This window comes from Rhinopithecus roxellana, chromosome 1, assembly GCF_007565055.1.
Source record: "Rhinopithecus roxellana isolate Shanxi Qingling chromosome 1, ASM756505v1, whole genome shotgun sequence".
Lineage (NCBI taxonomy): Eukaryota > Metazoa > Chordata > Mammalia > Primates > Cercopithecidae > Rhinopithecus > Rhinopithecus roxellana.
Window position 1 is genome coordinate 69,904,861 of NC_044549.1, and position 12,057 is coordinate 69,916,917.

Consider the following 12,057-nt stretch of genomic DNA (forward strand, 5'->3'; position numbering starts at 1 on the left):
ATTGGAAAACTAAGGTCCACAGAGTATAAAGACAAAGCAAGGGAAAAAACACGTCTCAAGAGTCCCCATTCAGTGATCTTCCCACTATATGAGCCTGCCTTGATAGATTTTGTGTTTGCCTTTATGCAATTTTCTCATAAGGGCAGAATAAATAACATGCAGAGAGAGAGAGGGAGAGAAACATTCTGTTTAACTGGGACTTACTTGAATAGTAACATCTGGTTTGGGATTGAGAGGACAAGTAAGTAAAAGAAAGAAGATACATTCAGTTCAAAAACACAAAGCTGCTCCAATAAATGAAATCAGGCTACCTTGTTACTTTTACTTAAACGCCTGCCTTTGATGCTTTCTGTCTAACTGGGAACTTAGTTTGCTGTCTAGTTTGGAATTTGCAGAAATTAAAACAGCCTGGGCATGGGTTGCTTGTCCCGCTGTCTCTGGAGGATTTATAAGGATCTGTTATCCCAGGGATTATGCATATTTTCTGTTGGCTTAGGTGTCAACCATCTGCAGTGTAACTGGAGCTGTGATATGCCTGCCGAGATCATGATTACAATCACAGCTCGACGGTGGCAGCAATGCCAGAGTCAGCAGCGTGAAGGACATCAGAGCTCGAGCCTGCTTGAAAAATCTATCCATGTTCACTTCTGCTTCCCTTTCTGGTGTTCAGTAGAAGACCAGCATCAGTGCCACATACAGACTTCTCCCAAAGGCCCCACAACTAGTGCCTGTGCTGCTGGCAACTCAGTACTGATGTAGAGTCAGGTGGCAGCACCACAGCAAGCACTCCATTCCACTTCTATAAGCAACCTACAGGTTGTCCTTTCAGGGGCTGCCCTTGATGTACATTTTAGACAGATTTCACCAAGAAATAAATATTCTGAATGAGAATAAAGGGAAGGAAACCAAACATATAACAAGGTCTGGCCCTCTTCTTTTCAAAATGGCCAAAACTGACCACATCTCTGATATGCACTCAGAGCTGCTAAAAGCCAAAATATGTCTATGCCCAGGCCTCAACCTAAGCAAAGAGCTAACGGGTAGTGTAACTGCCCCTCCTGCCATAAAAACAGACGTGGAGGGTACCTGAAAGTGCCCTTTCCTTGAGCCAGGTAGGAGGAAGCACATTGCTCAGCTCAACCTCCAAAATGTGATGGAGAGAGTTGGGCCTAACATAACAAAGCAATCCTAGCCACACTGCAAGGCTCATTATAAATTCCATCTTCCATATTACGACTTCCCAGTTCACTTCCACTCCCAGAGACTGTCTCTTCCCTCTGAGTGCAAACCCTAACACCTCTAGTATTTCTCTATGTGCCAAAGTGGTCAAAGCAACAACAATAAAAACATGATTATTGGTAGACAAACCAAAAAATCCATGACTAAGGTGCCAAATTCTGGCATGGCTGATGCACAAGCAAGATCATCAGAATGTGATCTCTCTCTGGCTCCTGGCTTCGCTTTCCCCCCTGTGGTTCCATTCTTACCCAAGACATAGCACAATGGCTACCAGCAGCTTTAAGCTTTACATTCTGTTTTCTTAGCAGCCCCAGCAGAAAGGCATGCCTCTTTTCTAAAAGTTCCAACAAAAGTCACAGAAGTGAATCTCTGGCTCCCAATAGCCTGGCTGACCATATGCCCTAAACCAATCACTATAGCCAGGGTGGTGCAACTGTCCATTAGGCCATGAGAGGATCCACCTAGATGTATCAATAGGTGAGTTCCACCCCAACCACATGGTCCAAGAGTAGTTTGTTTGTCTAAGGAAAATCGAAGTGCTACTTAAAGAAGAAAAGGAAATTAACGCTGGGGTGGCAGAAACAACCAAAGCACAACTGTGCCCTAACCTAGGGCCAGAATGATGGCACTAGCTCTATGAGAGGAGGCAATTCATGTGTGTGTTTTCTCCTGTTTCCAAACTTTCTGTAATGTTATTATATTGTCTTTATTTTTTAAATGGGGGTATAGGGCATGGGGTAAAGGAAAAGAAAAGCAATGCTAAGTTCTAAATAAATGGAGATACGATCACATAAAGGTCAAGGGTTTCCTGCAGAATAAGAAAATCTCCTATCTGTAATATTAGGCTATCCTTTTTAATGCCTCTCCATGTGTATAATCTCATTTGGTCAGTTTTAAAAGTCACTCCCTCTGAAGATGACTTAATAAGACAAATAGCATCATGAACTGCCTTCCAAATGATTTCTGCTTCATTAAATTGTCTTGTTCTAAATCCACGAGCATGGTTCCAAAATAATTCAAGGTAAAAGTGTGTGATGTTTTCAAAAAATCCAAGAAAAAGATATTTCAACTGGTTCTAAATGCTATGAGGAAAGATCTAGTACTATAAAGATTCCTTAGCCTAGCAGATCCAAACCCTCCTTGATCTAGCCCCAATCAGTCTCTCTAGTTTTGTCTCGTAGTATACTCAACCAAGTATGCCACACTCATCAACACTAGTCCATTTCTATTCTGGCAACCCACCAAGCATTCTCATGATTCCTGTCTTCTTTCACCCAGTTCACTGGGAAATGCCCTCAGACTAATCTTTGCCTATAAAATCCTTCTCATCTTTAAAGGTCCAATTCAAATACCACATTTTCTAGGAAATATTCCCTTGCTCCCTTATTAAGTTCTCTGAATACTCAAGGCATATTATGAATACTCCTTTCTGGCCCTTATTCCATTCTGCCTAAAATTATAGTCGTCTTGTGCACTTAGTAGGCAAGGCCATGTCTATATATTTATAATCTCTTTCCTACCCTGATGATTGCAACTGAGTTGCTTATTTTGTTTATTGTTTCACCGAGTGATAGAAGGCCCAAAGATAAGAAGATAGACTTGTTCCTCTATAACCTCAGACAGGAAAATACATACTAATAGCAAATCTTCCCTATTACACACTTAACATTTTCTGAAGAAGTTTATCATTTTATTTCCTTCTCCTAGTGGCAAAAGAGAAGAGGAAAATGGTTATGATCCATACTAAGTAAGAAAAGAAGGTCTAAGAATGAAACTGAGCTCTCCTTGCTATAATCTGACTTCAGCAATCATCTGAAATTGGGAGTAGAGTTAAAAATAAAGCTCCCACCCAAAGGCAGCCAGGATACAACCCAGTTAGGCTGAGCCAGCATCTTTCCACAGACGCTTCCGAGGCAGTTAGATACAGCCGTGCACAGTCCTCTGGGCCAGAGCCTGGAGCTAATGAGGGAGTCTGTGAAGGAGCAGCGAGACTTTCAGCAAAAGAGCCCCACAAGCCATCGCGTTCATGTTATGCCTCTTCAAAATGTCCCAGTTCCTTTCTCACCGTCAAGCATCACCACACTGACAAACATGGGGAAGGGGAGGTTGGAGTGATGAAAATTTCATGAGCCATGGGATGCTTCTGTAATTCTCAGCATCGGAACACTTTTTTTATATACACAAGAAACAGCAGGAAAAAGTACACTTTTTATTTTTCCAAAGGTATGACTCGTAGACGTCTAACTCAGTTGCCCTTTGACTACTTTTAAAGTGCTTTTCTTCTGAGAGAAATAACACCCATTTAGGTTTTCCATCAAGTCTGGGTGATAAAATGGGTACTTTCACGTCAGAAAGTGGGCTCACTGTAAATGTGAGATATGTCAGGGGAGGAGAGCCTGGACTCTCTCAGGCTATAAAAGTGACGTTTAACTACCTAATATCAGACATTATTACAGCAGCAATTTCTAACAAGTCTGACCCCAACTCTCATCAGTTAAGAACATTTTGGACACAGCCAGGAGCAGTGGCTCACGCCTGTAATCCCAGCACTTTGGGAGGCCAAGGCAGGTGGATCACCTGAGGTCAGGATATCTAGACCATCATGGCCAAAAAATTGGCCTTAAATTAAAAAAATTAAGGCCAATTTTTTTAAACCTTAAATGCAGAAATACAATTTTAATCCAGAGCTAATCATGAATCATAATTAAAGGGTCTTTAGTAGATACATGCAAATATCAAACAATCTTAACCAAAGTGCCATATTCCCAATTACTTGGTATATGCACAAGATAGGGCAGCACTACAAGGCAGAGGAGAGTTAACAAAGACTATCATGGTGAGACCTCGTCTCTACTAAAAATAGAGTATCAGCTGTGTGTGGTGGTGCGCACCTGTAATTCCAGCTACTCAGGAGGCTGAGTGAGACAGGAGAATCACTTGAACCTGGAGAATTGGAGGCTGCAGTGAGCCAAGATTGCATCACTGCACTACAGACTGGGTGACAGAGCGAGACTCCATCTCGGGGAAAAAAAAAAAAAAAAAAAGAACATTTAGGACAAATATGTTCTATGCATCTGGCAGGAACAGGAAGATCCCTGGTTGTGTGAATATTTTTGCTACTATTTTATTCCTGCTCATGTTTTCTAAGAATCTCAATGTTTAGTATCTTAAAGATAATGTAGCCAAACTTTTAGCTTAGAGATCACAAACGTGTAGTCCACATTTTTTGCTCCTTTAAAATTCCTATAGTTATTTACAACAGTGACTTCAAGTGTGATTTGTCAATTTTTTGGCAATAATGATCATGATTTTTCATATATAAATAACACTTTATAGTTTACAAAACACTTTTTCACATGTTATTATTTAAATTCTCAGTGTCTCTGCTAATTGCTCCAAGTTTACCTAACTACCCTCCAAATTATACTATTTTACAAAAGCACAAAAATATCTTAAAGCCCCGCAATTTACTTTTACATAGTAAAATGAAATGTTTTTCTTTTAAAGAATGAAAGAATTACAGGATTATATCTCAGAAATGTTTGTGGTTCATAATTCACTATTAGCAACACATACTTACCAAAGGCCTATAATAGCACTCCAATTTTTTAAACCTTAAATGCAGAAATATAATTTTAATCCAGAGCTAGTCATGAATCATAATTAAAGGGTCTTTAGTAGATACATGCAAATATCAAACAATCTTAACCAAAGTGCCATATTCCCAATTACTTGGTCTATGCACAAGATAGGGCAGCGTTAACAAAGACCAAAAGCGGGGGAAAGAAAGAATGAATGGGTGAGTTGTTACCCTGACAAAAATTCACATTTCCCAAAACCCAACAGTCATGCCCAAAGGCAAAACAGGCAAATTCTTTAAGTGGAATAATACTGGAAGCCATGAAGCTCACAATGGCACTTCCATTCAACTACTAATGCACAAAATTCTACCAGAAATGCATCCCTCTGAGGATCTGGCCCTATTGAATTCTCACCCCTCTTTGGACAGACTAGAAAATGTAGGGTATACAATACAAGCTGCTCTTAGCTACCCGCATCCTGTGTAGGGACAGTCTACAAAAGGGAACCTTTTGACGGTGAAGAGCTGATGATGAAGTAATGATACCATATATTAAGTAACTATAATGTGCTAAGCTTTTTACAGCTACCATCTCATTTATTCCCCATATAAGTGCTACAAATAAGGTATTTTTAATTACATTTTATGTAAAAGAAAGCCAAGGCCCAGAAAAGGTAGGTTATTTACCCAAGGTTCAGGAGGAACAAATGAAGAACCTGGGGTCAGAGCTGGACTATCAGAGAAATAAATTGATGATACACTGATGCTAAGTCAATGACCTTGGGCTCCTTTCAAAGGAGCCTCAGTACTGAAATAATTAAACACTGAAGCAATACTGACTATGATAAAGTGGTCCCAGGTCTCCATCTGCAAGAAAACAGGGAGATCAAGAAGGGGAAAGTTTCTTCCTTCTTATCTCTTCCTTTCCCTTCCCTTCTTTTCGCTTCTCTTCTCTCTTTGCTCTCTCTCTATCTCTCTCTCTCTTACACACACACACACACACACACACACACCCCACCCACTTAAATTTGAAGGATATAGGTATATAGAAAGCTTAAACCACTTAATAAGCAATGAATTTATAATTACAACTACTAATTCTTAAGGATTCTGCCATAACAAGGGTATATATTTGCAGAGACAAAGGGAATTGAGTGTAACGGGAATTTCAATTTATGGGAAGGAAGCTCGTCAAAAAATAGAGAGCGTTGAACTTTGCCTCAGATTTCAACAAAGGATACCAGCATGTGGGGTGTTCCCTAAGTATAACTGGTATTAAAAATTAATCAGGTCTGAAACTAGGACATTTCCTGGCTTTGCCAAGCAAAAAAGTTAGATAATTTAATATTGATATTAACAAAGATAAGGGAATGGTTATTTGGTTTTCACTTTGTTAGGAACTTCCCTAAAGAGCTTTGTATTCTTAAATAGCATTTTACCCAGGAGAAGAGTTACAGACACCACAAAGTGAAACCAAATCATGTAAAATGGAAACTGGTCAACTAGCTCTGACTGCACTCTTCTATTTGTGAAGGCAACAAAGAGAAAACACTTTTAAGTCTGAATACTTACATGTCTCACAAACATTTTTGTTAATGGTAGTATTAGAAATAACTGAAATGCAGAGGATAAAAACTAAGTCCTAGAATACATCAAACTCAAAGTCACTGAAAGTGCTATATAGTCAGTCTGATTGATTATGCTAATACCCACCACCAATCACATTTCATGAGGATCTCAACAGTGATTTTCTTTATGAGGAAAAGTTTTTAACTCCTGAAAAACTAGAAATAACTAAAGTCCTAAAATACAAGAAAAGGAGCAAGGTATAATAAAAAAGCATTTGACCAAATTTCAGTCTTGGTTCTCCTTGGTGTTCTTGGGCCAACCACTCCATGTCTTATGCCCCACATATTTCCACCTACTAAATAAGGAGGCCAAGCCAGATCAACTCTGGAGTCTAACATTCTCTGATTTCATAAAGCATCCTTAACTGTTTAAAAAACTACTCTATTCAAATGTTTTATACTATCTATATCTAGATAGATAGATAGATAGATAGATAGATAGATAGATAGATAGACAGACAGACAGACAGACAGACAGACACAAACAGACAGAGAGGATCTCAACATTGCCCAGTCTGGAATGCAGTGGCATGATGATAGCTCACTGCAGTCTTGAACTCTCAGGCTCAAGTGATCCTCCCGCCTCAGTCTCCCAAGTAGCTGGGACTCCAGGAGCATGCCAGCACACCCAGCTAATTATTTTTATTTTGTAGAGACAGGAGTCTCACTCTGTTGCCCAGGCTACTCTCAAAATCCTAGCCTCAAGCGATCCTCCTACCTTGGTCTCCCAAAGTGCTGGGATTACAAGAATGAGCCAACCTGGTCTATGCCATCAATTTAAACATTAATTAAAAACTAAAATCATAGTTTGTGCTCAAAAGTGTCCCTAAAAAGGAGTTCCTCAGAATTCTGCTTCTCTTAGAGCACACAAATGAAGACTATTCCTACATAGCCTCTGGTTGATAGAAGATAAGCCAAAAAAAATTTTTTTTTCTTAAGAACAAAGTGCTGGGAATTTCTGTGATAATTAAATTCTTCTTTATCTCACTACATGACTGCCCTCTCTTGGTAGATACTGAGATAACAGAAGCTGATTTCCTGACCCAGATTGGAATTTGGCTTCAGGCTTCAAGAAAATATTCTTGATTCTCGCCAGTAGGGAAATCTACCTTATAAGGCAAGTGTAAATGTAATCTGTAATATTTAAAAGATAGAGATTTGTTGTTTTCAAGGTTGGTTTCCTGAGAGATGAAGAATACTGTGCAGGAAACATTAGGGAGAGCTCTGGGGATCAACCCTTTCTCTGGGGGAAGGGAGGAAAACGCAGAGGCTGGGCTGTAATGTGATTCCAACGAGGGCCTTAATCGACACCACAGAGAATTCTGAAACTGGCTGGACCTTCGGAATTGTTCTGAGTTGGGACAAGATGACTAGGCCTTTACATCCTCACATCAACCAGCCCTTGGATACAGGCGTCCACGGCCCTGGACAAGGAGCCATGACCCTGAGCAAAGTGACTCTTTCTCTAAGAACAGTTTCTGAAGGGGGCTGACACAAGGAAACTATCAAGTAGCAGCAGACCTGGAAGCAGGAGGAGTAGACCTTTCAGACCTAAGGGAGAACCTGGGGGTGGCATGACAGTGTCTGCTACATAATTATTCTATACTGTCATGAATAACTGTTTCTTAATAAACACTAGTGGCAAACACAGTGTAACTAATCTTGCAATGATTACAAAAACCAAAGGTAATAAATATAGGAAATGATGCAGCCACACTGGAAAGCAATTTAGAAGTTTCTTTAAAAATTAAATTTACCATATGGGCCAAGCACTGTGGCTCACACTTGTAATCCCAGCACTATTGGAGCCCAAAGTAGGAGGATCACTTGAGACCAGGAGTTTGAGACCAACCTGGGCAATATAGCCAGACACCATCTCTACAAAAAAAGTTTAAAAATTAGCCAGACATTGTGTTATGCACCAGTAGTTCTGGCTACACAGGAGGCCAAGGCAGGAGGAATTTGAGGCTACTATGTAGCTATGATCATGCCACTGCACTCCAGCCTGGGACAGAGTGAGGCTCTGTCTCCAAAATATATATATATATGTGTGTGTGTGTGTGTGTGTGTGTGTGTATAAAATTTACCATATGGTTCAGTAATTCCACTCCTAGATGGAAGAGAAGTGGAACATGTTTGTCCACACAAACACATACACAGGAATGTTCATACTAGCATTTTTCATAACGGGCAAAAAATGGAAACATTCCAAGTTCTATCAATTTGTGGATGGACAAACAAAATGTGTTACGCCCATAGAATGAAATAGTATTTGGCAATAAAAAGGAACAAAGTACTGATACATGCTACAACATGGATGAACTTCCAAATATGCTTTAAAACCCTAAAGCAACAGACTACATATTATATTATTCCATTTATATGAAATATCTAGAAAAGTATCTATAGAGACAGAAAGTAGATCCACGACCACCTGAGGCTGAAGGCAGAAACAGAGGATGACTGAAAATGGCATAAGCAATCTTTGGAGGTCATAGAAATGTCTTAACAATGAATTGTAATGGCACGACTCTGTGAATGTACTAAAAATCTTTTAACTATATACTTAAAATGAGTAAATTTTATATTAAGTAAATTATACTCAATAAAGCAGAGGAAGGAAGGCAGGATGCGGGAAGGGAGGATGCGGGAAGAGAGGATGCGGGAAGGGAGGATGCGGGAAGGGAGGATGCGGGAAGAGAGAGCATGGGAGGGGAGGAGAGGTCATGATGTTCCTAGGTGGCCGACTCTGATCAGTTTTTTTTTTTTTAATCTAAACATAGGATATGGGGTTAAAATAATAGTCTAGTCTGCATCTGTCAGAATACGTCATATCAGCAGGTCCCTGGACCTCAATGTTTAGGATCTAAATGCACTTTGGGGAAAGCTCAGCATAAACAGGGCCCATAAACAGTATGACAGTTACCTCCCTAAAGCAGCTGGTAGGAGACTGCTAAAATAAACTGCTAAAAACAAACAAACAAACCACCCTAAGATATATACTTTCAATGTATCTCTAAAATCTCCATCTTCTGGAACGTACCTCAAAATAATAAGAGCTATTTATGACAAACCCACAGCTAATATCATACTGAATGGGCAAAAACTGGAAAAATTCCCTTTGAAAACTGGCACAAGACAGGGATGCCCTCTCTCACCACTCCTATTCAACATAGTGTTGGAAGTTCTGGCTAGGGCAATCAGGCAAGAGAAAGAAATCAAGGGTATCCAGTTAGGAAAAGAAGAAGTCAAATTGTCCCTGTTTGCAGATGACATGATTGTATATTTAGAAAACCCCATTGTCTCAGCCCAAAATCTCCTTAAGCTGATAAGCAACTTCAGCAAAGTCTCAGGATACAAAATTAATGTGCAAAAATCACAAGCATTCTTATACACCAGCAACAGACAAGCAGAGAGCCAAATCAGGAATGAACTTCCATTCACAATTGCTTCAAAGAGAATAAAATACCTAGGAATCCAGCTTACAAGGGATGTAAAGGACCTCTTCAAGGAGAACTACAAACCACTGCTCAGTGAAATCAAAGAGGACACAAACAAATGGAAGAACATACCATGCTCATGGATAGGAAGAATCAATATCGTGAAAATGGCCATACTCCCCAAGGTTATTTATAGATTCAATGCCATCCCCATCAAGCTACCAATGACTTTCTTCACAGAATTGGAAAAAACTGCTTTAAAGTTCATATGGAACCAAAAAAGAGCCCGCATTGCCAAGACAATCCTAAGTCAAAAGGACAAAGCTGGAGGCGTCACGCTACCTGACTTCAAACTATACTACAAGGCTACAGTCACCAAAACAGCATGGTACTGGTACCAAAACAGAGATATAGACCAATGGAACAGAACAGAGTCCTCAGAAATAATACCGCACATCTACAGCCATCTGATCTTTGACAAACCTGAGAGAAACAAGAAATGGGGAAAGGATTCCCTATTTAATAAATGGTGCTGGGAAAATTGGCTAGCCATAAGTAGAAAGCTGAAACTGGATCCTTTCCTTACCCCTTATACGAAGATTAATTCAAGATGGATTAGAGACTTAAATGTTAGACCTAATACCATAAAAACCCTAGAAGAAAATCTAGGTAGTACCATTCAGGACATAGGCATGGGCAAGGACTTCATGTCTAAAACACCAAAAGCAACGGCAGCAAAAGCCAAAATTGACAAATGGGATCTAATTAAACTAAAGAGCTTTTGCACAGCAAAAGAAACTACCATCAGAGTGAACAGGCAACCTACAGAATGGGAGAAAATTTTTGCAACCTACTCATCTGACAAAGGGCTAATATCCAGAATCTACAAAGAACTCAAACAAATATACGAGAAAAAAACAAACAACCCCATCAAAAAGTGGGGAAAGGATATGAACAGACATTTCTCAAAAGAAGATATTCATACAGCGAACAGACACATGAAAAAATGCTCATCATCACTGGCCATCAGAGAAATGCAAATCAAAACCACAATGAGATACCATCTCACACCAGTTGGAATGGCAATCATTAAGAAGTCAGGAAACAACAGGTGTTGGAGAGGATGTGGAGAAATAGGAACACTTTTACACTGTTGGTGGGATTGTAAACTAGTTCAACCATTATGGAAAACAGTATGGCAATTCCTCAAGGATCTAGAACTAGATGTACCATATGACCCAGCCATCCCACTACTGGGTATATACCCAAAGGATTATAAATTAGTCTACTACAAAGACACATGTACACGTATGTTTATTGCGGCACTATTCACAATAGCAAAGACTTGGAATCAACCCAAATGTCCATCTGTGACAGACTGGATTAAGAAAATGTGGCACATATACACCATGGAATACTATGCAGCCATAAAAAAGGATGAGTTTGCGTCCTTTGTAGGGACATGGATGCAGCTGGAAACCATCATTCTTAGCAAACTATCACAAGAAGAGAAAACCAAACACCGCATGTTCTCACTCATAGGTGGGAACTGAACAATGAGATCACTTGGACTCGGGAAGGGGAACATCACACACTGGGGTCTATCATGGGGAGGGGGGAGGGGGGAGGAGGGAGGGATTGCATTGGGGAGTTATACATGATATAAATGATGAATTGATGGGTGCTGACGAGTTGATGGGTGCAGCACACCAACATGGCATAAGTTTACATATGTAACAAACCTGCACGTTATGCACATGTACCCTAGAACTTAAAGTATAATAAAAAAAAAAAAAAAAAAAAAAAAAAAAAAAAAAAAAAAAAAAAAAAAAAAAAAAAAAAAAAAAAAAAAAAAAAAAAAAAAAAAAAAAAAAAAAAAAAAAAAAAAAAAAAACAAATATGCTTGTGTAAATTGTTTATTTTGGAACTTCCTATGTTCTAGTTGTTTATGTCAATATTATAATATTTTAATAACAATAATTTATAGTATGTCTTGAGCTCTAGTAACGTAAACACATCAATGTTCTGCTTTATGTTTCTCTTTTTGTCTTTAGTTGTTTCTATTTAAAAATAACAAACAGACATCAATTTATGCAAACATATTATTGATATTTTTATTGTTTTTTTCAATTGATAGATCAATTTGAAAAGATTTGACATCTTTACAACA